Raw genomic sequence first — 27,067 nt, forward strand, 5'->3', positions numbered from 1 at the left:
TGGTGTGCCTCTCTTTTGTCTCTGCCCCCTCCTCCCATCAAGAGCAGAATGGCTTCCTCTGTATTTAGTAGAGGTGCTGTGCAACACTGAAGAGCAACATCCTGAGGTAAGCCCCAAAATAGCTTTTTATTCATGCTGTGCTGCTTCTTACTGAGAGCTCCTGTGTGCCCAGGAGCTATTTCTAGTTTCCATTTGCCACATCTGCTTCACCCTCTTGTCTTGTATTCCCCTCTACTCCCCAAATTCCCTCTGTGAGACTAATTTTCTTCTCTCTGCTGACTCTGCTTTGCTGTGTGTGGCCTGGCTAGGGTGGGCTGATGGGGTCTGCAGCCTCTTCCTGGGGCACCTTGGGGCCCTGCTGGTGTCCCCTCCCTTTTTGGGGACACCTCTCCCTGCTCATGCAGAAGGCACTGGGTCTCTCTGTGGCATGGCATTGATCTGTGTGCATCAGGAAACAGAATGGCTCTGGAGGAGGGATGGCTTTGGACCAGCTGAGAAGCTGACATCACTCAAAAGCCTTTAGAGCTCATTCAGCCTACAAGGGCTTTGGTGTGTGTTTATAGATGTACTATTATAGATTGCCAGAGGGAAAAGATATCTCAGGTCCTTTTTGCCTTTCCCACAGTCAGAAGGCACGTGGGGAGGGAAAAGCTGTGCTCCCAGCATCTGACTGCCCCTCTCTGCAGAGCTCCGTGGCAGGAGGTGGGAGATCACTGAGAGCACTGTGCTGCTTGCTTTGCCTCCCTGCAAAGTGCCACTGCTGGCAGGGAGCCACGGCTGGGGCAGCCTGCTGAGGTGCTTTGCTCTCTCTTCCTCTCTCCCCAGCAGCCTCCAGACTGCACAGGAACAATGGGATGATGTGACTGGAGCCTTATAAATACTCGCTCTCCTTTGAGGCTGTTGCACCAAAAAGGAAGCACAAACAGCCCCAACAGAATACAAATTCAGTCTTGGCTCTGCTGCTGGGCAGAGGCTGCTCCAGGGAATGCTGCCTGCCAGACTCCTCCTCATGGGGCTGAGCTGTTCTGCCCCACACTGTGTTCCCCAGGCCCATGCTTCCAAGGAGGTTGTCCCCTACCTGGAGCTGGCAGGCAGGTGGATTTTGGGATGTGCCTTGCCCTGGCAGGGCTGAGCCTGGCCAGTGATGCTTCCTACAAAGATGGAGATATGTTGGGAGGGTGGCAGGAGCCTTGGGGAGCTGAACAAGGCGGTGACCCTGGTTTTGAGGTCAGCTCACAGGGGAGGCTGTGCTGTGCCTGCTGCTGTTAGCCCTGCTCTGAGGTAGGCTGCTTGTTGCCAGAATTGCAAACATCCCATTGACCTGCCAATAACTTACCCTCCCCAAACTCATTTTCCCTTTTGCACTGAACAGTGGGGAGTTAGCACATGGACCTGCAATTGCTACTGGGGTGTTGTTCCCTCTCTAACACATTTACTGGGACATCTGTTGAAATCAATAGAGCATTAGGAAGTACCCTGTAAGGGTGTTGAGCCAAGTGAGGATGCACACCAGGTGGAGAGTTTGGATGTGTCAGCCAGATTGCAGGACCTCTACTAAAGCAAAACTTTCATGCTTTCTTGCTTTAAACTGCCCTGAGCATCTTGAGTAATCCCCTTGCTCCCTTTGCTCGTCCTTCATACTTGGTGTGTTTGCAGCTCCTTGAGAGTGGGCATGCAGCATTTCAATGAGGCTCCAGCCACTCAGACCTGCTGCTCCTCTCCTGCAGTCCAGGAGTAACGTGGCAGTGCTGGATTTTGGATGTCAGAAGATTAATTGGCACTGGGCACGTGCTGCTCAGTAGTGCAGAGACAGCACTGTGTGGATCAGTGGTGCTGAGCCAGCACAGAAGTGTGGTAGTGCAGCATGGTGCCATGTGTGGTACTGAGGACAGCCAAAGCCTTCCCAGGAAGTCCTGTTGTTCCCCAGGCTTTGACTGGCTTCCTGTATGAATGAGGATCACTAAATCTTTGGTGTTGACTTTATTAAAAAGTGTTTGGGCTGGGAAGGGGCTCAAGAGAGATGCTTAGAATGGACAATTGCAAAGGAGATGTCCCAGTGTGTGTGGATGAGTTTCCCTCTGGGTGAAGAGGGATGCACTGATGCTTTCCTGGAGGACATAGGCTTGACTTCTTAGCTCAAGGACCCATCAAACCTCAGCTTCCCTGAAGACTGATGCACATTCAGGCTCTGGGCATGTTTATGGACTGTGGAGTTGTAGCCATGTCCTTACCTGACAGCATGACAGGTCTTTCCTCTACCCAATTAGAGTCTCTCCATCAGTGTCTGAGTGGCTTTAGACCTTGCCAGGGTGGGAGAAGAGTTCAGAGAGCTGGGGCCAGGCAAAGATGTTCCTCCCTTCATGCTATTGACATGTTTTAGCGCAGTTTAGCGGTTATTTCCTGGGGTTTGCCCTGAGCACCTAAATATAAGCAAAAATGGGGAATTCCACATGGAGGAAGAAACTGGCTTTGGTAAGCCCCAGCCTGACATCTTGGATGCTTTTAGGCAGCCCTTAAAAGACTCATTTCTAGGGGCTTTCACTGACAATGGGGACATCCTGACCTGAGTTGGTTACAGCAGCAAAGACTTTGCTTTACTTCTCTGACCATCTTCTGTGCTTCTGTCTCATTTCCATTGCTATTCTTTAACCTCAGTCCTGTCACTCTCCAAAAAGTGCAGCAGTGATGATAACATGCTGCAAATCCTGCTGGTACCTATTGGTGGAAAAACCCATAAGGTACTGCTGTGCTGCTGGTAGGGGAAGGAGGTAAGGCCACTCCTCAAATGCTCTGCTCAGTTTTTGGACCCCTCACCCCAAGAAAGACATGGAGGTGCTGGAATATGTCCAAGTAACAAGCAATAGGACAGGAGGAGATGGCCTCAAGTTGCACAAGAGGAGGTTTAGATTGGATATTAGGGAAAATTTCTTCATCAAAAGTGTTTCCAAGCCCTGTACAGGTTGCCCAGGAAAGGGGTCAGTCACCATGCCTGGAGGCATTTAAAAGCTATGTAGGTGTGGCTTTTAGGGACATGGCTTAGTGGTGGACTTGGCAGTGCTGGCTTAATGGTTGGACTGGATCATCTTAAAGGTCTTTTCTAACCTAAAAGATTTATGATTTTCTGCCTGGACACTCAGGTCCTGCCTGGCTTCCCTTGCATATGAAGGTAGTCAGGAGGGTCACCAAGCTTGCAAAGTTTTAAGAAAGGAACAAGACCTTCTGATATTTCAAATAACCATCTCTGATCATTATTTTAACTGGGGGAGAAGGGGTTGAACTTGTAACCTGTGTGAGGCTGAAGTTGTATCTAGTTTTCAACAACCAGTTTGTGCGATTGTGACCTCTGGGAATTAAGCTGAAACAAATGAAAAAAAAATCACTGCATCTTCCCATGGCTGTGTCTGAAGTTTCCAAGTTACACCACCACTTATTCTCAGCTTCATGCCCCAGTGCTACTGATAATTCATGTTTCCAGCTTCTGTCATGCACGAGGTTAAACGTGACATCTCCTGAAATGCTGAGTGTCTTCTTCCCTGCGCCTCAAGGTGATGGGCTAGGAGCAGATATGCTGAGACAGAAATAAAAAAAATCCACTTGAAGACAGGGAAATGTGTTTTCACACTCTGTTTGCAAGCTGGGAGTGAAGGAGAAAAAGAGCAGGGACTGAGCTTCAGTGTGGCAGCTGGGAACTGCATGGCTCAGGAGGCTGGGTAATGGGCTATGAAAGTCCTTCACCTCTGGGTTCACAGTGTTCATCCAGGCCAGCAGTGGGTGAATATTGTTGCTCTGGCAGAGCTGCTCAGTGGTTTCTGTCAAAATAAAGCCCTGTTCCTGCTGCAGCAAGTGCCTAGGGAACCCAAGGGCTGGTTTTGGCACAACTAATGTTGTTGCCCCGTTGGAAATTACCAGGCTGCATTAGACCAGCTGATGTAGGTGTGCATTTGTGACTTGGGCACACAAATGTATTCTCATCTGCTCGGTGCCAGGTGAGAAAATGTGTGTGCTCAGCTCCAAAGAACTGAAGAGATGGGCTGGATATCAAAATGCAGTAACTGGCTGGACTGGCAAGACAAGAAGTAAGTGAGAGTGCATTCACATGGGCAGATCAATCCATGGTGGTGGCAGCTGGGAACCTGGAGAGACATCCAAGATTACAACCAACTCCCTGACTGTCCCTGCCTGGGAAAATGGTGCTCCACATGTAGATGTAAGCCATTACAGACTTGTTATCAATAGTTTATCAAAAAGTGCCTGTGCCAGACCCTGGAGAAATTTGCATCCAAGATAGAGAATTTCTGCCTGAGGGACCAGTTGTATGAAATCCAGGAAGGGAGAAGTATAAAAAGCACTTGCTATTCAGCAGAGTGCTGGGTAGGTGGCATATGCTTCTGGTGACTTTGCAGGCGTCAACAGTGACAAAGTGTAAACTTTCCAAGTCAGGCTGCAGTCGGCTGGAGGTGGTGGAAATGTTAAATGTTGGTGCAAACTGTGACTGCCTCAGCAGCTCTGGGCAAGGAGTGAAATAATTGGCTTGACCTCAGGATAGGTGTCAGACAGGCCACTCCTGAACACTGTCTTGTTTCAAGAGACGTCAGAAAAACCATTCACAACAACCACTGATGGGAAATCTACAGGAGGGAGCTTTGGAGCCCTCAGAAGATGGGAGAGCAGTTAACTGTGCTTCACTGATGAGACTGAGCTAAGCAGAGCTTGTGCAGGAAGGCTGATGAAAACTTTTGGGAAAGAGGTTTAGGAAGAAGAGGTGCTATACCCAGATCTGCGTTTTCCTGTGCAGATCTTCAGAGACTGCAATGCTTTACCCATCCCATGTGTTTTAGGCACCTTGACAAGGAGCTTTAAGCATTGCCTCAAAATCTGGTGTTGAGCTGGGCTCTTGATCCTGCTCTAGCTAAACTCCCCTGCTTTTAGAACAGATCACCATGCTACAATGTACAGTAAAATTAAACTGGTGGAGCCTTCAGGATGCTTGTCCTGTGTGTGAGACAGGCATGGGGAAAACCTGGCATTCGGAAACTTGCTGAACTAGGAAGATAAAAGACTGCAAAGCACTAAGCCTTGCAAAGCATGGCTGTATCCAGGATTCCCAGCACTCCCAGTGGCGATGGATGTTGGGGTGTGTGGGTTAAGGGGTAAAGGATTGTGGCCAGGGTGAGATCATGGGGCTGATTGATGCTGATCAGGACACCCTGGCAGTGCTGTGACCAGGCTGAAGGCCTGGAACACACAGGGATGGGGACAGGATTTGAGGAGGTGGCTGAGCTCTGAATTCCATGTGTGTGTGCTGCTGCTGGTGCTGATACCCAGCTGTGCTGCCTGGGATAAGGCAGGAGGGAATAAAAGGGATGGGATGCCCAACCCAGTGTGGGTGCAGGCAGCAGCTGCATCTTTGGTGCTGGGGCTGGGAGGGCTGAGAGCTGATGTCAGGGGCTGAAATCCTCCTGTCAGAGATCAGAGGAAGGGTTGGGGCCCTTTGGTTTGCCTTCACATCTGATGCCAGCTCCCCAGAGCACCTTGGGGCTTTCTGAGCCTTTGCTCTACATTATTGCAGTGACCTTTCTCAGATTGCTTTGGGCTCAGTGTCTGCACAGCCTACCCCTGTCTGTATTGAAAAGAGGATTACTTTTTACTTTCTACCTCGAGAGGCAAATTGAAACCCATAGAGCAGGATTTAAGCCGTTAAGGCATTGCTATTAATTAGTCTCCTGAAAGTGGAAAAGGCAGGGAGGTAAGATGCAAAGCCCCTCATCTCTGGGGTGGGCTGTGCCAGAGTGTTGGGGGCTTTGCTCTTTGCTCTGTTTCTGAGGTAAGTATGCTCACAATGTCCCGTGGGGGGAGAGCAGGGCTTAGCAAACAAAGCCCTGTGAAAAGGGAGAGCCAGAAATAGAAAGGCTGTGAATATAGAAGCCCCAGGCAGTGTCTTCCTCTGCCTGGAAGAAGCTTTCCTTATTACAAAAGCCACCCTCTGACTGGATCTCTGATGGCCCCAAGCAGTTAGGGGAAAACAAGACTGTCAGAGAAGCAATTTTTTTTTTTTTGTTAAGGCACAGTAAAGACATATCCATAAAAGAAGCAGCAGGAGGGAAGGTGGAAAAGGGAAGAGGAAGAGAGAAACACAGGGAAGTTGTAGCCAAACCTTTCACTGTCTGAAAACAGTCTTGGCATTAACCCTTTAACAGTGCTTTGAGCATCCTCAAGTCCTGAAAATCTGCTAATTAATCCACAAGCTTGTATAAAGGTGAAAACTTGACACAAGCTCAATTCAGACCATGTTTTGCCAAAGAAATGATCTGCTTGTGGTTGGTTCTTGTAAAGAGAAGTGTTGGGACCAAGGAGTCAGTTCCTGGGACATAACTCTGAATGGCTGAAAGGCAGTAAATCTCTGGGAAGGAAGCCTGGGGGAGATCTGGCAGTATAAAGGTAATATCTCACATGCCCATGTGAAGGGTATGGACATGAAGTGCTCTCTGGAGAGTGTGACAAGCATTAAAGGGCTAAAAAGGATCACAAGGCAGAGGGAGTTCTGGCCTTTACAAAATTATGCTCAGTGTACTTAAGTGGTTCCCACCGAAGAAAACATTGTGTAGTATTCTTCTGTTAATCCACATCTCAGGTATTTTTAAAGAAATGGTTTGTACTTGGATAGAATAATGGAAATTCACAGAAAACATGAAAAAGCTCAAACTGATTTCCAGGAATTTTGCTAGGAACAGGTTTTGATTTTGCACGTAGCAGTAGTCAGACACAAGGAGTCACAGCATGAAGGTGCTTTGTTACATCCCAGTACTTTCTCTGTTAATACCCTTCGGATAAATTATCTTAAAAGGGTTATTATGTCTCTTTAAAGAGTTACAAACACATTTTTATGTGTTCCAACTGGCTTCAGAGGGACTGCCCCACACCAGCAGCAAAGACCTCTGTTCCCAGGAGAAGGATTTGCAGGGATCCACCTTGGAACTTCAAGCTCCAAACACAACTCTTCTCCTTCACTGTCCCCTTGTGAACCCTTGTGGCCCTGCTGTATCTGCAGCAGAAGCTGTGCTGGTGCCTTGATTCCTCACATGTACACCAGCAGTGCTCCAGCAGTGTTCAGAATATTGCAGATGAGAAGGAGCAGGTGTGGGGCAAGCAAACCAAGCAGGAAGAAATCCTGCAGAAAGCTCTGAGGGGTTGTGGATTTCATCCCTTGTGGGCAAGTGGCTCACTCCATAGGTTTGATCCACTGATGTTATATTACTTGATGATTTCCAGCAGAGAGTCAGTGGGTAGTTCAAGGCCTGAAACAAGGGACACGTGAAAGGCACATGAACACACACTCCTGTCTGTTGGGGAGCCACATGTGTTGCTAACCTGAATTACTTGCCCCTAAAGCTTATCAGAAATGTGTATGGCAGCTAAATGCAGTCAGAGCTTCTCAGGGCGATGAGGCTGTTGAGGAAGGGCTAAGCAGAAACAATGGGATAAACTGGGCGAGGGGAAATGTAGGTTGAATACCAGGAAAACATTTCTTCACACTAAGGTCACTCGGGCTGGGAGAGAGGGAAGTGGCAGCTCAGCCAGCTGCCTTCACCAGGAGCAGAAAGGCTGTGGACTTGGGGATGCTGGGACAAGGGGGATCAGGCTCTGCAGAGATGCTGCCTGGCATTGTTTTCTGCCTCTGAGTGCTCATGAGTGGCTGGAAAGGGGAAATGTCCTCATGCTTCTGTGCCCCCTGAGGGTTTTTACTTCAGCCCAGCAGCAGGGATGGGACCTGAAATAAGTGAGAAGGAAAACCAGGGATTAACTAAGGAAGAGGAGTGGCCTTAAAATAATTTATTGGAAACCTTTACCTGAATAGGCAACAATCACTGGCCAGAAGTACTTGTAAAGTGTGAAAGTGATGCCTTTGGCCATCAACCAGGCTGATTAGGGATCCTGATGGTAGGCTTGGGTTAGGCTCAGGCTCTTGGCACTGCAGCATTTCCCTGCACCCCCTGTCCTGGTCAGGTCAGCACATGTGGAGAAAAGCCTCTGTGCAGCCTGGTTTTCTGCTGAGCTGGGAGTAAAACACGTTGGTCGAAATGGAAACCAGACAGCCTGCAGTGTGCATATGTGAAGGTAAACTGTTGAGTGTAGGTATGAAGGAGTCTCTGTCTGAAGAGAAAGTAGATTCAGATATAAAATACAGAGGAAAAATATGGAATAATGGAGGAATTACTTTCTTCATTTAGCTTTTGGAACTATCCAGTCTTTTGTGCTGAAGACAGTATACAGCATATGAGTGACAGGAAATGAGGCTCCAATGAGACACTGAAATATTCCTTTGCTCTTCTGTATTGTACCTTGCTACAAAAACCCCCAAAATAAAACAAAAAAACCCTACTTTTGGAAAACTGATTTTCCCCTTATTCTAAAGTTTATGAAAAGTATTTCTGGATCAAGCCTTTCATTGTCCTTGGAGAGCTGTCTGAGCAGAGATGGACTTTGTGTATCAAAGCTTGACTCCACCTTCTGAAAGGCTGCTGTCACAGCACAGAACAGAGATGGGACACTAAAAGTAATTCTGCAATAATTCACCTGCCAGTCAGCCAGCTCAGCTGTGTCCCTAGTGTAAGTGGCACCCCAGTTACTAGAAATCCTCTTTAGTTCTTCTTAATTTTTGCTAATTCAGGTGTCATCTGAAGCTTCAGTAGAAGAAAACACAAAGACTTACATTCATTACTTAAGGAAATTACTTGGGAGAACTGCTCAAGATCCATTTATACACCTGGGCAGTGTGAATGAGACCACTCAACTATTACTATTACCAGGAAGACTGTGGCCTGGGAACTTCAGAAAACCATCAAATTATTTCAGTCCTTCTCTGAAGCCCTCAGAAGAGGAGGCCAGATGGGAATGGAATTTATCATGGAATCTGCAGATACTGGCATCTGGTTTCCTTTTGGCCTGAGGACAAAATGTCTGAGTTAGTATTTGAAGGCTGTTTTGCTGCATGAAATTGTGTGGTGGAGACTTGGTCTCATCCCACTCTGTGGTCTAACTGGCCTCCTTGAATTCAGCTCCCTGAAAAGGTGTTGGGGGAACTCAAGCCTCCTCCCTCTCTGCAGAGTCAGGCAGGAGAAGAACTGGTTGGTGTTGTCCCAGGATTACTTGAGGTGTCACCGAAACTACGGGAAAAACAAAAACCCTCCAGCAATATTTTGGTGTGAGAGTCAAGACATTACTTTATTTCTGGCCAGGATGTGCCACAGAAATAATTTCATCCACACATAGCCTGGGTGTGCAGAGAAAATCGTTACATGATGCATGAATTTTACAAGATTTCCCCCAAACTTTACACAGTCAAAACCCATAGAACTTCATTACTTCAATGTTCTTTGGTCCAAAGTTGCTATGCTTTCTTGCTAGAAACCTTTCCATTGCTTGAAGATCTTCTCTGCCTCCCTTGTTTTTCTTTTCCACATTGCAGTAATTCTGCTTGGGTGAGATGGAACTTGTTTTGCTTTTAGCAGCAGAGGAAATCCAGGAAACACTGTTCAAACTGGGATGAAATATGCTTGTTCTGTAAGGCTGAGTGGGTGGCTGTGAGACACTCAGCTGCCTGGAGATGCTTCAGGAGAGAAAACAGGGGTAGGAAATCCCCACCCAAACAGAATTCAGAGCAGAGATCCAAACTATGGTTGTAAGATGAGTGAGTACAGAAAAGCTGGTTTGATATTGCACCAAGTTTAATCCTTGTAGAAGATCTTTGTAGGGAGAGGGAACCCTAGGAAAGAGAGATGACCCAAATATCCAACAGCATAGGGAGTTCTCATGCCCCACAAGACCAGCTAACTGGTGGAAACAATCTCCAGTGCCCTGTCAACTGGGGAAAGCAGCCCCCTGCAGCAGGCTCACTAGAGACATTGAGATTTGCAAAGGAATGGCACCATTCATTTTATTTTGTTTGTCTTTCCTTTTTAAATCAAAGCTAAGTTATTCCATCCTCCTCAAACCACCAGACTGAAGTTCCAGTCTAGCCTGCACCCACAAAACCTCACTGACTTCAGTGTGTGAGCTGAATCCAGCCTTTGGCCCTAACCCCCACAGAATTCAAGACACCTCACTTCTGGGTTTGGCCAGAGCATGTGAATGCATGCTCACAATGCAGCCCTGGAAACTGGGGAGGAGTTTTTTGTTTGAGTCCTGATCTCTACTTACCCACCGAGCTGGTGTGTGGAGAGCTTGGTGCCTGCAGCAGAGTGAGCACAGGCACTTGTTTCCAGAGGCTGGAAGCAGCCCTGAGTTTCCTGAGTGATGGGACAAAGGAGCCCAGCTAAAAGCATCCTGTGGCTCTGACAACAGGGAATTAACCAGAGGAGCCAAGTGGCTGTAGTCTCTTTGGAACATTTTCTGCCACCATAAAGATCACAAAGCTGTGGTCCTTTTTCCACTTTGCAGAGTGATAGGTGGTGTTGAGCAAGGAAAGCTGAATTCAGCAAAGGACTGTGTTCAGGCATCTGGGAAAGAGGTTTTGGGTATCACAGTTTATAACTGGTAGAACTGAGATTTTGTTGGCCTGATTTTTTTCAGAGATATCGAGCACACATGGCCCCGGTGTGACTGCACTTGTGGCCTGGGCATTTGCCACTCTCAGGATCAGGGCATGGATGTGTTGGGCTAGGAGCTTGGACCCACAGGAACCCACCCTGAAAACCTTCCCATGATAACTCACAGCATCCAACCAGAGGAGCGAGGCGAACCAACTATTTTCAATCATGTTCTCTGTTTTGGCTTTTTGGCCCTTGAAGGAGAATGTGAAACTCTGAGAACAAGGGAGTCAGGACCTCTGGGTGATCAGTACTCAACACATTCTCCATGCTGCCTTAAGACCTTCAAGAGTCTTTGAGTAATTGGATCAAGGAAACAGAGAGTTCTTGCACTGCAAGGAGGGTGAGCTGACAGGCTTTGATGGAGCCCTAGCTTTGAGTGGGAGGTTGGGTTGGACTGAAGTGTCCCCTTTGCTGCATAAAACCACAGACAAATCACTTAATTCTTTAGTGCAGTGACACAACTCTGACTTCAACAGGATGAGAATTCAGCTGTATACTGTCAAAGTCACTGTTTGATGATTCCTCGCAGGAAGTGGCTTCTCTTGTTAGACCTAAGGTCTGTACAAGTTTGTGTCTCTGATGCTGGGCAGCAGTGAGAGCTTGGGGACAAGGACAATCACCTTTTTTTCCCCTCCCTAATGTGCTATTGTCTTGGCATCTCCAGCATTAGAGCAATTCTGTCCTTTCTGTCCAGTGCTGGTTATCTCTTTGCTGCTGGTGGGATGATTTGATATGCAGCATGGCCAGTGCAGCATTTCAAGCCTCCTTGCCTCTGCCTGCCTTCCTCCCAGCCTGGTGAGCAGAGTTATCACCCTTTCCCAGACTTTGAATAGAGTGCTTTCAGAACAAGCCTCCAGTACCAGGGAATATTTAAAGCAGCACACATGAGGGTTGGTTTTGGGCTTTTTTAGCTCTGCATTGACATTCCTGTGTTATCGACCCTCAGAGCTTGTTGCTTTCATAGGAAGGAGAACTATGAATGGTCCAGGCATGTGATGTTCCACTCAGCCCTATCTCTTATCAGCACACGAGGCTGCTGTGTCTTGTGGAGAGCTTTTCCATTGCCATTAGCAGCTCGTTTCTCCTCCTAAAGTTGCTTTTCATTTTATGTATATATCCTGCGTGTTCCCCTCCCCGAGGTAGCCATCCATCTGAAACTGCAGCCACCTCATTTCCTTTGATCTCCCTTCAGCCCTGCCTGCTCTTGGAAGCCCAGGGCAGGCTATTCCAGCTCCGGAACAGCAATACCTCTCCCTATTCACTTTGGAAAGAGCCTTCCCTGAGGCAGTGGCAGAGTTGTGCTTCAGAGGATGCTGATGGGCAGGGGGCTGGTGCAGGGAGCAGTTCCCTGCAGCCAAAAATCCCTTGTGCACTGCCTTAGCACGGTGATGGGTGAAATTATATCTGCAAAAAGCAGGTGTAAATATATAGGTAGAGAGCTGTAGGGAATGATGTTTTTCCAAGGGCCAGGCTTTACCTTGTGCATCAGTTGCAGCTCAGTTACCACAGTGGGCACCTCGTGGTGGTGCTTGGAGAACCTGACCCCAGAAGGAGTCTTTTAGAGTGGCTGATAAAGACAACCAGGCCATTAAAAAGAGGTTAAAAAAGAAAAAAAAAAAAAAAAAAAAAAAAGCCCTTTGGTATTTGTTTAAGAGATAAGATAAGCTGACAGAAATGCAGAAGACAATTGTTTACACATGCACACAGACACATACACCAGGAAGAAAATTCTTTTCCAAAAATAGCTGCTGACTTTTTATTTATAGACTTTTTTTCCTCCCCTTTCTTCTGACATGAAGCAGAGCATTTACATCAGGGGCAATGAGATCTGATGATGAATAACTGTTTCTTGAGCAGACCAAAGTCCTCATTAGACCTGCCAGCAGGGACAGATGTCTGGGCCCAGGGATAGCACCAGAATTAGCAAGTATCATTTAACTGTCTGAAGTCTTCAACTAACAGTAGACAATCTCCTAGAAGTTCAGTGGGATTTTTTTTTCAAGGCATCAAAATTACGACAGGTCTGATTTATCCAGTTTAAAAAGTTTCACGGGGCAGAATAAAAGGCTTAGTTTGTGTCTGAGCTACACCTTACTCATTTTGGCTTCTTCGTCCAGTTCCTCAATCACCTCCTGGCCAAAGAGAAAAGTATAATTCTGATGCTGGGGCAAGTGGCTCTATGCTGCCATTAGAATCTTACAGGGGAAGGAACCAAGGCAAACTGATTTTTGCTGTTTGGCCATCTCCCAAAGGCCTTCCTGCAGACCTGTGTGGATCTGTCCCTAAGACACTGACTCAAGAGCATTCAGAAAGTTTTGCACAGAGCAGAGAAGTCATGGTGCTGCATTCCCACGTCAGCTATATGTGCTGCTCTGAAACTTGAGGATGCACTGGTGGGGGACTTGCTTCCTTCTAGCGCTGACTTCTGCTGAAACAAAGCAGCTATCAGCCATGTAGCTGCCTTTCCTCTCCCAAGGAAGGGCAAAGCTGCCTTTCCTCTCCCAGGAGCTCACAGCCTCTTGTGCTGCCCTCCCCTGCCTGGCAGAACATCCTTCTTCCTCACAATCTGGGGTAAATAGTGCAATTGCTTTGCCAAAAGGACTTTGCAGCTGGCAGGTAAGGGCTGCCCCAGCTGCTGAACACATCTGGCCTCAGAGCCACAGCAGTTGCCTATGGGCACCTTAAGGTAGTCTTATTTTCTGCTCCAGCATTACTGCCACATTTCCTTATGGTGGAAGTCCTTGTTGAGTGTGGAGTGCTGGACTGCATGTGGGGATGGTGAGACTTCATCTCAGGGGATGATGAAGGCAGAGGAGGAGGAGGAGGCAGGTTACAAAGCAGAAGCCTTGCTCTTCCCAGCACACATAAAACCAGATGCCACCACGGGGAAGAGGATGACGGGAGCAGGGGCACGGAGAAACGCATTCTTTAGCTTTGTGCGTGTGTATTTTTAGCCTCGTGGAGTACAGAATCAAACTTTGGACAAAAATAGCTATCCACTTACATAACATCCTTGCTGATAGAACTCCCCCCGCCGAAGCTCTGGGAGGCTCCTGGAGCAGGGGGCTGTCAGTCACAGCGCAGCCGTGACTCAGCAGGACGCACATCCTGCACTGCAAAGTCAAGGTTTGCAGTGCTCACGTTGCACAAGGCAGGTGATGGCAAATGCCAAGCAGCATCCCAGCTCCACCATCCCAAGGATGAGGCAGGGTGTTGAGATGCAGATGGGGCAGTTCTTCCCCTTTTTTCCCATTTGCCTGTGACAAACGGGCAGGATGAAGAAGGGAGGAGGGAAGGGTTTCCATTCTAAGGGCTCCTGGTTTGGTGGTGTTAGGTTTTCTTGAACAGTAAGCAGCTCAGACACTGAGCCCTCACTCTCCTTTGCCTTGCAGAGGGAGTTGTTGGTCTGACATGGCCCAGTTTAATGTCCCTGTATCCCTGCTACTGCTGTGACTGACTTCTGAGAAGTGAGATTCCAGCTCAGAAGCTCTGGAGCTGTTTGGAGTCACAGCTCACCCTTTGACCCTCTCCTTAGGACAGAGATACTCATGCTCAGGGGAAAGTTGCCCGGTCACATCCAGAGCTCCAGTAATTCCGGAGATAAACAGGGGAGTGAGGTGTCAAGGGTGCTCATTCTTTCCATTTGCACTTTGAACATGCGTGGTTAGAGATTAGTAATGTGTCATCCTTTCTTCATCCTGTTTTCCCTTGGCAGCCATGCTGTAAGTGGATGAGCCCGGGCAAGTAGGTGATACTGGTTTGTTTGCCAAAAGCAACATGACGTGGTGATAGCACTCGTTGGCTCTGAAGGACCAGTTCTGCTGAACGTGCTTGTTTTCCTGAGGCACCAAGGTGGAATGGGTTTCGGTTAAAAATAACTGACCTCCCCGTGCTGAGCTGGGGCATTTCTTCCTGGGAAGCCATTTTTAACCACAGATGGTCACCAGATGCAGTGGTGAGCCAGGCGATCAAAGCTGGAAGCCCACCACAGGGAGGAGTTGAATTCTTTCCCTTTGCTATCAGACCTTCTCAAGTGGAACCTCTTCCTGGTTATTTGCTGGTGTGAGGGGAAATGTTTGGGGGGAATATGTGTGGATCATTGGGTCAGTGAGAGACGTGCATGGTGGGTGTACATGTGCATGCTTGGGAACAAACACCGACTGCTGATGGATTCTGAGAAAGCCAGGGCTGTCCACCGTGTCCCAAAATAGCTCATGTAAACAGGTGGCCTTACACTGCATCCATACTCTGCGATGGAGATGTACAGCCCTGAGAAATAATTTGTTATGCAATTTATCAAAATAGTCATCCTCCAGGGGCTTTAGGGCCTGACTGAGAAGAGACAAGGAAAAACTAGATACTAGCTTGCTTTATTGAGATAAATAGCAAGTTGTTTTCTAATGCCTTGGAGTGATTTTATTGGGAGCCTTATGCGACGTCAGAATACAGTGGTGCATTTATAGAAATGTTATTTTTATCTTAGCTATGTGGAGGGGGGTGCTAAAATATCCATATTGTTGGTGGCTGTGAAGGAAATATCTTCCAGCTCCCTGTCTTTTCAACAGCATCAGCTCTGGGTGCTGTTGTAGGTCAGGTCCCTCCTGTCACTCTCCCAGAGGCACAGGCACACAGCACTTGTGAGGATGCAGAGATGGTCTGTGGGTAGAAATGCTGGGGGGAAAACACGGTCTGGCAGCTCGGACAGCAGCAGATCTGCTTTCTGCACTACTTTTCTTGACCACAATCACACCAGGTATACTGCTTGCCCACAGGCTCAATGCTCTGACTCCAAAATGTGGGGGGTCCTTCCCCGTGTCTCAGCTGTGATGAGCCTCCACTGCAGCTTTGGAGGTGCTGGCAGGAGGTCCTTATCTCTCATCCAGCAGGGCTGAGCTGTGATGCATGCAGGGACCACCATGTGCTTCCCATTTGCTTCGGCCTCAGACTGATGTATCTCACCTTGGCAGATTCTACCTCCAGCTAATTTCTTTATTCTTTTATTTAGAGATGTTCAGACATTTACGAAAACAGAGGGAGTGAAAATGCAATGTTTTTCCCCAGTTAAAATTCTGGCCAGCTTTTTCTAGAGTAGCTCTAATACTCATACTGCTGGGAATTATGAAATATGTTGGGACCTGGTCTGTTTGCCAGCCCAGTACCTCTAGGTTATGCTATGTCAAACCTTGGAGTGCAGGGAAGTAATTTGCATGTGCTCACATGGATTTTACAGAGAAATTCCCAGAAGATTTTATATGCTTTAAGCAAGTCCAAGCCAGGGACTGAGTAAGACTTTGGCAGCTGGCAAGTCTGTGTCCAAATACCTGAGTTGGAGGCATGAAGAATTTCTTCCTGTGCTGTTAGTGTTCATCCTGTTAATATATAGACAAAGATCAAACAAAATCCCTGAGAATATTAATAGAAGTGTCTTCAGAGCAGAGCCTGAGTATGGCACAATAAAAAGGCACATGGAGGGGTGTAAAATAACATCCAGGATTCTCATTCAGTGAGTGATCATGATCCAGAACAGGAACTGAATGTGGGAGGTAGTAGCAGTCTGCAGTCATGTAGTTGGTGGCTGTGCAGTACTGCCTGCTCAGTGAGTTAAGGAGTTAATATCCCCAGTGCTGCAACCCCAGTAGTCTGTGTTGGATCTTCGTGGAGATCCTGATTCGACCAAGTCCCACTGTAGTGGCTTCAATCCATCCTGCAAGCTCCCTTGATACCTCATTGTTGGAGGAAACAAACCCTGAAGGCCTTTGGAACCTCCTGCTGAGCACTGGATCCTATAGCTTTTCCCTAACTCTGGCTTTTTCTGCACAACTTGCTGTTCTCATGGCCTGGCATCAGGCCATGATTCAGGAGGGTTTTGCTATTGATTTTTACAGGACCAAGATGTTGCTGTAGGTGTTTCACATCCCCACTGTAGCTGTACAACCTGACATCTCTGCCTAGACAGGCTGCGGGAATTAAGTGAAGCATTTGCCCCAAAGGCTTTTCCCCACCCATCCGGCACTCATTGTGTCTGAGGACTTTCTGTCCCTGCACAATAGTCGTTCCTGGGATGTTCAAAGTACTAAAAGAGGGCAGGTTTTCATGCAAAAGCAAGTCAGGCAGATCGGATCCCTAGCACTGCATTGCAAACAGGAGAGCTAGCACGGAAATGCAATTCCCTTACCCTTACTGAGAAACACCCTGAGTGTTTGCACAGGGCGGGCTACTGAAGGGACAGGTACCATCCCAAGTGGCACATGATGCATGACCTGCATCTCCTTTACATAAAGCCCCACGTACCCAAATGAGCTTTCTCAGCAGAGGAAAGGCAGATAGATACTTGCTGAGTCTTGTTTGTACCCACAATACCATGCACATGTTCCTAACTTTTTATAGAAACGCTCTTGATTCTCTGGGTGTGGGTTGGTTTGGGGTTTTTTTTCATCTGTGGGGATTTGTCCCACGAGTTGGTCCAATCAGCTCCCAAAATTGAGTGATCATGGGAGGCTGTATAGTGAAAATAACTCGTGAGAACTGAGAAAGAAAAACGCTCAGGACATCCAGGCTATTAATAAAAGCGAGTGTTGCAGAGCGCCGTAGAAGTTTGCTGCATCAAGGACACAGAAGCAGCTACCCAAAGTATTTTGGCTCTTTCAGCCAACAGAGCACTTCCAGCTCACGTTGAAGTTGTGACACTTTGGTGTCCATCCTGTGCAGGAGGAGCTGGTGCTGCCTTAGGGGCACTGGAGCACTGTGGAGCATCCCGTGGCACCTTTCCCACGGAGGCAGCAGGCTCACTGGTGATTCTGGCATGGCTACGCCCGCAGGTGGCTTTGGAGAACCTCAGCCTGCAGCATGGCTGTATTTCTTCCACTCTTACCCACGAACATGCACGCTGCTTTAATCCAGCGCCAAGGGCTTCCTACTGCTCCATAAAGCACTTGCAGCATCGATTTCCAGTCTTTGCACTATGGGAGCAATAACTAACCGAGCTGTAATGTTTTCCATTGCATATTTAACTCTGTATGCATGGTGTGGCTTTGCCAGAGCCTGGATTTGCAGCTCTGCAGGCTGGGAAATGCATGCATGAGGTACATCTTTAGCGAAGGATCGCATCCAAAGTGATGCCTCCTCCACCACAATTTTAAAGATCAGCGCACAAACAAATTGCTGCGCTTCCGACAGAGCGCTTCTATAAATATAGGAAGAGCTTGTTTTACTGTGATCCACATCTTCCAGGCAGATCTCAACCCCCACCCTCTGCTTCCCTTCGTATTGTGCTAATGCCAAATCAGCAAATGTTCAGAGAAACAGGATAGGCCACAGCTGTAAGCCAGCGATGGCATCTTGTGCGTTGGGCTGTTGTTGTTTTTTTTAGCGTGAAAGGCTGGAGTAGTGCAACACCGAAATTGCATTGGCTAAGATAATAAATGGATCAGACAAATATAGCTGGGCATATGCTGAGTGTGGGTATGGGTTTTTAATTTCCCTTCTTCAAACCAAGATCTATAATAAGATGTTTCCTGGCTTGTGTGTGAGTATTTTTAATAGCTTCATTTTTTTTTTCTCTTGCTGGATATTTCTGGACATGGCTGTACTAGCCAAGCCCTGCACAGCAGCTATAGTGAGAATTGTTTTACATCTCTGAGCTGAGAGTACAGTAGGTGCCATAAACTACTCTTCAAGTCTGCTCTGTCAACGGGTGAGCACATTAGCAGCCTTTCTTTGCAAACTGAATCAGCAATAGAGATGGCAGAGGAAAGAGGTTTTGTTTGCAGGAGAAAAGCACATTTCTCAGCTGGGTCCTTGTCGGAGCAAGGGAGGATGTGCTTTTACTTTATCTGTTTCTGAAGTCACAAGAAGTAATGGAGTTGCTCCTTGATCTCCTTTGTCAATCCCAAATCCAGTCCAATCTGTACCCCAGCTCTTCTCTGAGAGTCAGCAAACCCCACAGCCGTGCAGCAAGCAGGAGATGCTGCAGGATTAAGGGGCAGGAGGAGCTGGTAAGCAGAAAGCTTCAAACAGAATCATGCACACACACACTAGCAGCAGCTACAGCCACGGATTTGCATGAAACCACGCTTCTCATGAGCTTTGTTGAGTCCGTACTACGCCCATCATCTCTTAAGCTGAGCTAATTCAGTTTTATATTCCCCATCCCTGTCCCACATTACAAAGGCAGGATGCCCAGGGAGTCACCCTGGGCAGCAGCATTTCTCCATCACTGCAAGAGCCAGTACATCACCTATGGATAAACAGGGCTTTGGGGCTGGAGTGAGTCATACACGGTGACCACTCCTTGTGCTGGACTTTAAAGTGCCTGCCAGTGGAGGCAGCTTATTAGAAGGCTATGAAATTGTGTGTACTTGCTTAAAATCCCATCATCAGATGTCATCTGAATGACAAATCTCAGCTTTCACTCAAACAAAATGATCCCAAATCCAGCTTTAGCAGCTTTGACCTAGGTGGCTCAGAAATCCGAAGGTGTACCCAAGGTATGCTCTTATTTTAACCAACAGGGTTTATTTTTAAAGTCACTGTCATGGCTGGAAAAGGCCTGAACTGCAGCTGTCTTCAGACTGTAGCCAGTTCCCAGGTCTCAGGGAGGACATTTCTAAGCCTCCTGAATAATACTTTTATTTGACATGAGTCAGCATTGTAGTGATGTTATGGGAAAGGCAAACATTGGAGTAGGAAGTTTTTTTCACAAGAAAAGATCAAACTAACTCGACCTACCGAGACTGAGGGAAGGACACTTCTCCAGGGCACAACAAGCCATCTGAGAGAGGGAAACATGTTTCTGCTGTCATACTAAGACACTTGCATCTCACCTCTGTGGAAGACCTCAGATTGAAAAGGGAGACAATGCAGCAGTGGAGCATTAGCTCTTGCTCTGACTAAAGACTTCAGTGGGGAAATACTTTAATTCTTCTGTATCTCTTCTCCTCATCTCAGGAATGGGAACATCACCATTGTTCTGCCTTACGCGTGTTAACAGAACAAGTAATCAGATGTTATCCTTTCAGGGCCGTGTCAGTCCTTCTGATAAGCAAGTTTATAGCCCCAAGTGGGTGCAGAGTCAAGAGTCAGCACAGTGGCTTTAGGAAAAAATCAGCATGAATGTGGGTTCTCTTGCGGGTGGAGAAGGACACCACCTTGATCAGTTGTGGCTCTTTTCTTCTGCAAGCAATAATGCACATTCCTCCCCAACCTCTGAAACAGTTAACGGTGGGCAGGGGAGGAAAACAGGACCCAAACAAGCATTTCCATAGGAATACAATTCACTCCTGTGTCTTAAATACTAGCTTCTACCATGATTTTGCCACTTCATCCCCAGTGAGATCCCACTCTGATGAGTTGAGCCCTAACAAATCCTCTTTTCAGAGTGCATGTGTAGGGCAGTATGTCTGGAATCAACTTTACAAAGGGGGTCTGTCCCCTCCTTCCCCTGTGTCCAGCCAGGCCATGCTCAGCTGCTGGGACAAGGAGTGCTGGGAGCAACTGCAGGGGCAGCTGCACTGCTGAGAGCACACCCCTCACACCCCTTCTGCTGGGACTGGAGAGGGGCTATCCCACTGCCAGTCCCACCACAGCTGTGCTGCCATACCCCAGGCTCTGGGGCTCAGCTCCCATTCATTCAGACCAGCTGCAGACATGGCTCTAAGTGCCCAGGGCTGGGGAAAGTGCTGCTTAGTGGATGCTGAACAGGTTCTGCCTGTGGAGAAAGGAGTTTCTGTGAAAGCTGCCTGAGCTGGCTGATGTGTGTGGTGTTTTACTGAGGCCTCTGCCCTGCTCAGCCTGCACTGCACCTGCAACAGAGGCAAAACTCACATTATCCTGCAATATATTGAGAATTCGCCCCTTGTTGGACCTGTTGTGTTTATCCTTTGTGCTGAAACCTCCCATGGCCCAGTTGTCAGGAATGTATTCCATCTGCACCCAGCTCATTCATCACAACCTCAGTATTGCATCTGCCCTCATTTACTGTCCTATATATATCAGGTGGAATGGCCAGGGTGCCTCATGGCAGGAGGGAATCCTGTGCTCCAGGTGCATCTTCATCCTGGTGCAAAAGGCTGGAGGGCTGTGGCCATGGCAGAGCCCAGGCTGGGGTACCAGCATCGTCTGCCTGCAGGAAGGGCACACACAGAGCACACATCTCCCTGCCTCAGCAGCCACCCTACACGTGGGATTTTGCTCCCAAACGCAGCCATGGTGTTTGTGTTCCCTCCCTCCAACAGTTCTCACTTCCCAGGCATTCCCAACACACCCATGCAGCCAAGCAAAGCAAGGCCCAGGAGCCATGAGGGTCTGCCAGGTTCTGCAGTGGCTCATGAAGTGTCTGTGTCCATGCAGACTGGGCTTGGCCTGTCTCTTCCTATGGATGTGGAGCAAACCAGGAGTTAAGATTGCGTGATGCTTGCTAAACGAGGCAGAGCCACCTCTGCTTTGGGAGGGTGCTTAGGAAGTTCTTGTTGAAATCAACCCGCAGCTGGCTGCTTTCCTCCTGTGCTGGCTTGTGCCGGCTGATCGCTTCCCATCTTCCTCAGCTCCAGCTTTGCAGATGGGCAGGGACACCTCCCCCCAGCCTAAGGGATGCAACGAGACCATTGTGTCTGGGAGAGCCTGCACACATAACACCTTACATAAACAATAATGGGCTCCGTGATTACTGCTGCTGCTGCCACGGCATCATCCCTTCTCGGCGTGTCAATCACCACCTTCCCCCAGGGAACATTCCTGTTTCCCAGGAGGTTGCAAGGCTTTGATCGCACGCCATGGCAGTGGGATGTGGCACATAACCATCCCTAAGCCCTTCCTACGCTGACACCAAGCAAGATGACCCTGAAACCAGCTGGCAATGGGACAGTGAGGCACAGGGTGCACCTCAGGGTGCCTCGCACTCCCGAAAGGAGATGGGAGAGGTTTTCCCAGTCCTTGGAGTAAGTGGGGTTGGTAGCAACATCCTTCCTCTCAAGCCATGATGGGAGAAGGAGTTAACTCATCCCTGACACCAAGTGCTGAAGTGTTTGTTCCAGTAGCCAGAGCCAGGCAGCAGTAATGCACTTTTGACAGAGAGGTATTAGGTAAAATGGAGCGGTGACCCAAGGAGGTGTAATTAGCTCTGCTGTCACAGAGGAAAGAACATGTTTGTACAGATTATTTCCAATTTCTAGCAACACCTGCTCACTTGCTTTAACCAGGTTTCTCAAAATAAGGACTAATTAGTACTTCCTTGGAAGCCCAGCTCTCTCCAGGCAATGGCTTTACCTCTCAATTGGTATTCCTTCTGCAGGAAGGCACATTAATTACTGTATCAGGAAAAGCTAATGGTTGCAGGAAACCATTTCCATGCCTTAAGCTAATTCAAGGAGAAGGCAGAGCTCACTAGACCTGGACTTCCTTACTCATGCCAGGGCTAAGGGCTGTGCAGTGAGTTTCCTTCTCTTGCATCATTGAATGAAAATGGCATTTTGCATCTCTGTGATTTCTGAGGACTGTGTGGTGCTGCTCCCCTGGAGTTTGAGCCCAGCAGCTTAGGGCAGTGCTTGTGCCACCCTGGCACAGAGCTAAGCCTGACCACTGTGGTGGCTTGGGGCCAACAGGAGCCCCTGTGGCATCTGTGCTGGAGTGAGCCTGTGCCAGGGGGGTGGACAAGGCTCCCTGTGTTTCTTCCAGCAAGTGTAACTATGAACAGGGCTCTGACCACAGATAGGTATTGACTGTAGCTTGGGATTAATGGTGTTAATTGATACTGCTGTTAATTGATGTTTGTTGAGCACCAGTCTAGCCAAGCCCCTCCTAAAGCCAGGGTATTGTGATGAAGCTGATGAAGTCTCCCTGGCAGCAGCTGCAGATGAATGTGCCAAGGAAAAAGAAGGGTGTGACTGGCCAGGGCACTGCTCCCAGTCCTGCCCTTCATCCCTGCCACTAACCACCAGCTCTGCTGAAACTTTTTAGCAAATAAAACCCTTTTGAAAACCATCTGCTTTCCTTTCCTGCATGAAGGGATGAAGCACAGCCATCAGCTTGGCTGTCCCCAGCCCATGTCTCCTTGTGAGCGGTGGGCATGACCTTCTTATCCCATGACACATTTCTTGTGTTTCTGTATCCTTTCAACTTAGATAGCCATGAAATCAGTCCTCTTTGGATAGGTGCAGTTTGGTGGCTTCTACAGCACTGCGGTCTTTAGGAAAAGAAGGATTTTTGGGAAGTGATTTGTACAGACACAGTCAGTCTCACCTTTTCTGCGTTTGAGGCTCTCCAACCACACCTCATCCCTCATGCTCTGAGCCTGGGAGCTTGGTTTTTGGCTAAAACACATCTTCCATGGAGCTATCCAAGCTGGCTTTGACCATCGCAAAAGATGGAGACTGCTATTTCCTTTGGTGATTGTTTCCAAATCTCAGGCTTGTGTTGTTGATGCATTTCTTACTTAACTTGTCCAGTTTTGGTCTACAGCTTTTACTTTTGGTTCTCCCTTTTTCTGACAGAGATTTTTACTGCCTGGAGTTATGTGCTTGTGCACTGCAATTGAAACCACTGTCTAAGTGGATTGCTCTCCAGGTACCTTCCTGTCAGCACCTTCTCCAGCTCTCTTTGCAGCCATAGACACCATGAAGACATGAATGCTGTCTTTAGCTCCAGGTTAAAAATTCTGAATGTATATTTAAGGGCCTGGTTAATACTTTGTGCTAGAACATCACTTACTGTTCCTCTGCAATTTCCCTATATCTCCTTCCCTGTTTTCCTCTCCTTTATTGCACTGAACTCTCGAACACTAAAAGGAGCAGAAAAGGCATAATTTCAAAACTCATTTAAGGAAAATTTATTTTTTTTCTCTACCCAATCTATGTGGAAGTCACTGCCATAAAACAAAAGTGAGGCCAAGCAAGGAAAAATGTCCACAAATAACAAAAGACATCTGCAGGAATAGGCATTTTTCAATTCTTTTTGAAGACCTTTCAGAGAGTAGTAAGTCCTTAAACCCTCTGGCAGTCTTAACTCGTGTGGGCTCCAGAGAAGTTCTGCCTTGGGAAGGTTGTTCAGGAGGGGTTGTGCAGTGAAACATCTGCCTGTGCCAATTGCCAGGCCAAGGCAGAGCAGGAAAAGGACCAAGGACCAGCAGCCTGAGTCAGTGGGGTAACTCCAACATACCTTGTTGTCATGTCCCTTGGAGAGAGATGTGTGACCTTCCAGACAATAGAAATCCCTATTCCCCAACCAACCTAGTTCAGCTTCACGCATAATTTAACATGCCTTGTAATATTTTATAGAGTCCACTCTGTAACTCGGCATTGAGCTATTATTTAATGAAATGATCCCCAACAGGGACCTTAGGAGAACTAATTGTACATAAAAGTCTTGGGGGTATGGTGGTGAGAAACATCCTCAAAGGCTTTAAATACTGAATTTTGCTTCTCTTGATATTTATTAATTTATTTATAGCCTCTATTCTGGTTGCAATTCTGCAGATACAATTCAGCATGATGTTGATTAAACCTGGTGCCATTGCAAACCAGGGTCAGACTCGGGCCCAGAGAAGTTGTATTTTAATTGTTCTATAACCATTTTGCCAGCTGAGAGCTTTTTTTAACGGCACTGGTAGATGTGTGAGAAAGCAATTGCAGGAGATTTCTAAGGGAAGAAATTCAAGGCAGTCCTTTTCTCTGTGCATCCAAGAATTTGGATACTCTTCCAGGCAGCTCTGTTTTTGAGGTTTCCTTATGGATCTCAGTCCACATTCACTGCAGCAGGAGGCTGAGCACTGAGGGGAACCCTCTTGTGAGAAAGGAACATCTCTTTATCATTTGTTCCTGCTTCTTTTCCTCAACACAGAATTTGCACAATAAATATGATCCACTGGGTTTTGGTGACCACTTGAATGCTTTGCAAAAATGTGATACCTTATTTTATTACTGTGTTATTTTTCATATTCTTCATTGTTTTATTATATCCAATATTTCAGCAGACCTGTCAGCTTACAGCAGACTCCAGGGAACTCTGGTGTGTTGACACAACTTGCAAAGGATCACACGAAATCGCCCATCGTGTCCATTGGGGACAGGGGAATGAAATGGAGCAAGTCTTACCCTCAAGGGCCTGGAGAACAAAGAAACTTGAGAGGCACCTGAGTGCTACTGATGGTATGAAGTGCAAGAGGACATAAGAGCTCTGGTTCTTGTCCCCCAGAGGCTTTTCAGCACGCCAATCACCATCAATGAGGACAACTTCTGCTACAGGCTGATGAGTAATATTTTTCCTACTGCTGCTGAAGCCACTGGAAAAATCTGGTTGATCCAGGACATCACGTCAGAACCTAATTCCCGTTTCTGCAAACACCCATACGCTCGAGTTCAGTGCTTAATAAAAGGTAAGCTCCAGTCAATGGGAAAATGTGCTTAAGAGCTTTATTCGCTTTCTTAAGCACTCTGCTGGGTCTGGCCCCATGAAATGTGTCAAGCACTCATTAGTCTTATCTTTTATTGTTTTAATACAGATAGCTGTGTGGGAATAACCCTCTCACCACAAAGGTGGGGATTTTTTGGAGGGGAGGCCACCCTGTGCATATGCACTTACTAATAACCACATGTGTTTGGGTGATGTTCTGGCTTTCTGCTCTGAGGAAATAAAGGGGAGGAAACATTATTGTCTTGGAGCAGGTACAAAGCTTTGAGATGCCTGCCTCGGATGGAGTTGCAGAAAGTGTTTCTCTTTGTACTGCAGGGCCTGGCAGCCCGGTGAGATAATAGAAGATAAAGCAAATTGTACGACAATGGAAAATGCTGAGCTCCCTGAGTAATTAAAGGTTGTGTAAGACGGTCGCATGGCTTGCAAGGATTATTAATGCAGTCACGTTTGCATTATATAAAGGGTAATTAAAATGCAGCCTGCTTACCATTGATTACACCCTTTGCCTGGCACTGGTAGCAGCGGCTGCACAGCCAGGCAGCAAAGGTGGCTTGGGAAGCAGTGACTGCTGGAGAAAGGAGAGGCTGTGGGGTGGTGCAGGATGCCCAGGACTGCGGGACCACTGCTGTGGCTGTGGCTTGGGACACATCTCCCAGCAGATTGTGTCCTCTCCCTGTCTCACAGGCAGGAAGGTGTCTTTTCCTCCCACCATGACTCTCTTTAAAGCTTCCCTATAAGAGCCTTTTGGGGTCTGTCAAACTTGGGGAGTGGGGAGGTTGTAAGCAGCTCTCCAGAGAAACCTAAGCTGGCCATGGATTATAGATCAGTGCACCTGAAGAAACTTTGCCAGGGTAAGCTGAGGAAGCTGGGAGGTGAGGGAAGTCACTGGCAACAGCCACTGCACAGCTGGGAGCCACCCTTAGCCCTAAGCAGGCTTTTGCCAGCCCCACTCCATCTGTGGGTACCACTCAGGAGCATGGGGTGGCACGGGTCAGAGAAGGACAGCTTCCTGAGGCAGCGTAGAGCAGACCAGGCTGAGGATGCCAGCTGGTCCCTTCGGGATTCCCAAAGCCAGTTTCATAAGCAGAGGTGTGAAAGATGGGAGTGGGCCTGGCCATGACTTTCTGACAGCTCCACCTCCAAAAGGAAGGGCAGCTTCACTCATGTGATGCTGCACATGAAAGTGAACACCAAGAGGGGCCTGAAGTGATGTGTCACTTGTGTGGAGGTTGCAGTGAGCATTTCCCACTAGTTCTTACAGCAGGGAGAGGCAGAGTGCCCAGAACAATGAGAAAGGAGCAAAGTCCTTGGTATCAGCTCCTGTAAGCCCTTGAACTCCTGGCTGCATGTTCTGTGGCATGGGATACCTTCTGGTGCTGAAGGGGGTTCAAGTGGAGCTCAGGAGGCTTGGGCTCTGTAGGACACTCTGCTTCCTGGAGCTCTGCAGGACACTCTGCTTCCTGGAGCTCTGCACAGTCTGTTCCTGGCAGGGCAGGCAAAGGAGATGCCTCAAGCCCACATCCAAGGCTGTTGGGATGCTGTGAGCACACCGTGTCTCTATGTTCCTGATTATTTTTCTGTGTTCATGATTATTTCCCTGGGACTCCTGTCCTTGGTGCAAGGGTGCTTCTTGAGCAATGACAAAGGCAGTGCCTCCAAGGGAGCTGGAGATAGGAATACACGGGAGAATGAGCTGGACCTACTGTTTTCTCCATGGAAACATGATTGGCACTGAGCTGCTAGGCCCAGTAAATCCAATTATGGCTGTAGACAGAAATGTGTTTAAAGAAAAAAGCCAAGCTGGTGGAAATGAAAATATAACTGTGTGCTGTAGAATTGCTTGAGCTCAGTCCTTGTTTTTTTACAGTCCCAACTATTTATCAATTACAAACTTTTGGGATGTGTGTGTTGAGTGATGTTTCCTGTGAAGCCATGGTACACTACCCCTGTCCTGAATTATGGGGCTGGACAGTCAGCCAATGCCAAACTTTAAAGAGTGAAATACTTTTAGAAAGTCACTTTTCATGTAAGGGACTTGAATAACCAAAACCTGAGCTCCTGAAGATGACAACTAT

General features: G+C 47.7%; 1 long non-coding RNA gene across 1 annotated transcript; it reads left to right on the top strand.

Annotated features, from left to right (window-relative positions):
* On the top strand, positions 1–26,432 carry LOC146439137 (uncharacterized). The gene is made up of 3 exons (XR_014850682.1): positions 1–106; positions 24,550–24,954; positions 25,308–26,432. It is a non-coding gene; the product is annotated as an uncharacterized LOC146439137 (long non-coding RNA).
* The last annotated feature ends 635 nt before the right edge of the window (positions 26,433–27,067 follow it).

Source organism: Lichenostomus cassidix, chromosome 3 (genome assembly GCF_008360975.1).
Source record: "Lichenostomus cassidix isolate B80296 chromosome 3, HeHo_3.0, whole genome shotgun sequence".
Lineage (NCBI taxonomy): Eukaryota > Metazoa > Chordata > Aves > Passeriformes > Meliphagidae > Lichenostomus > Lichenostomus cassidix.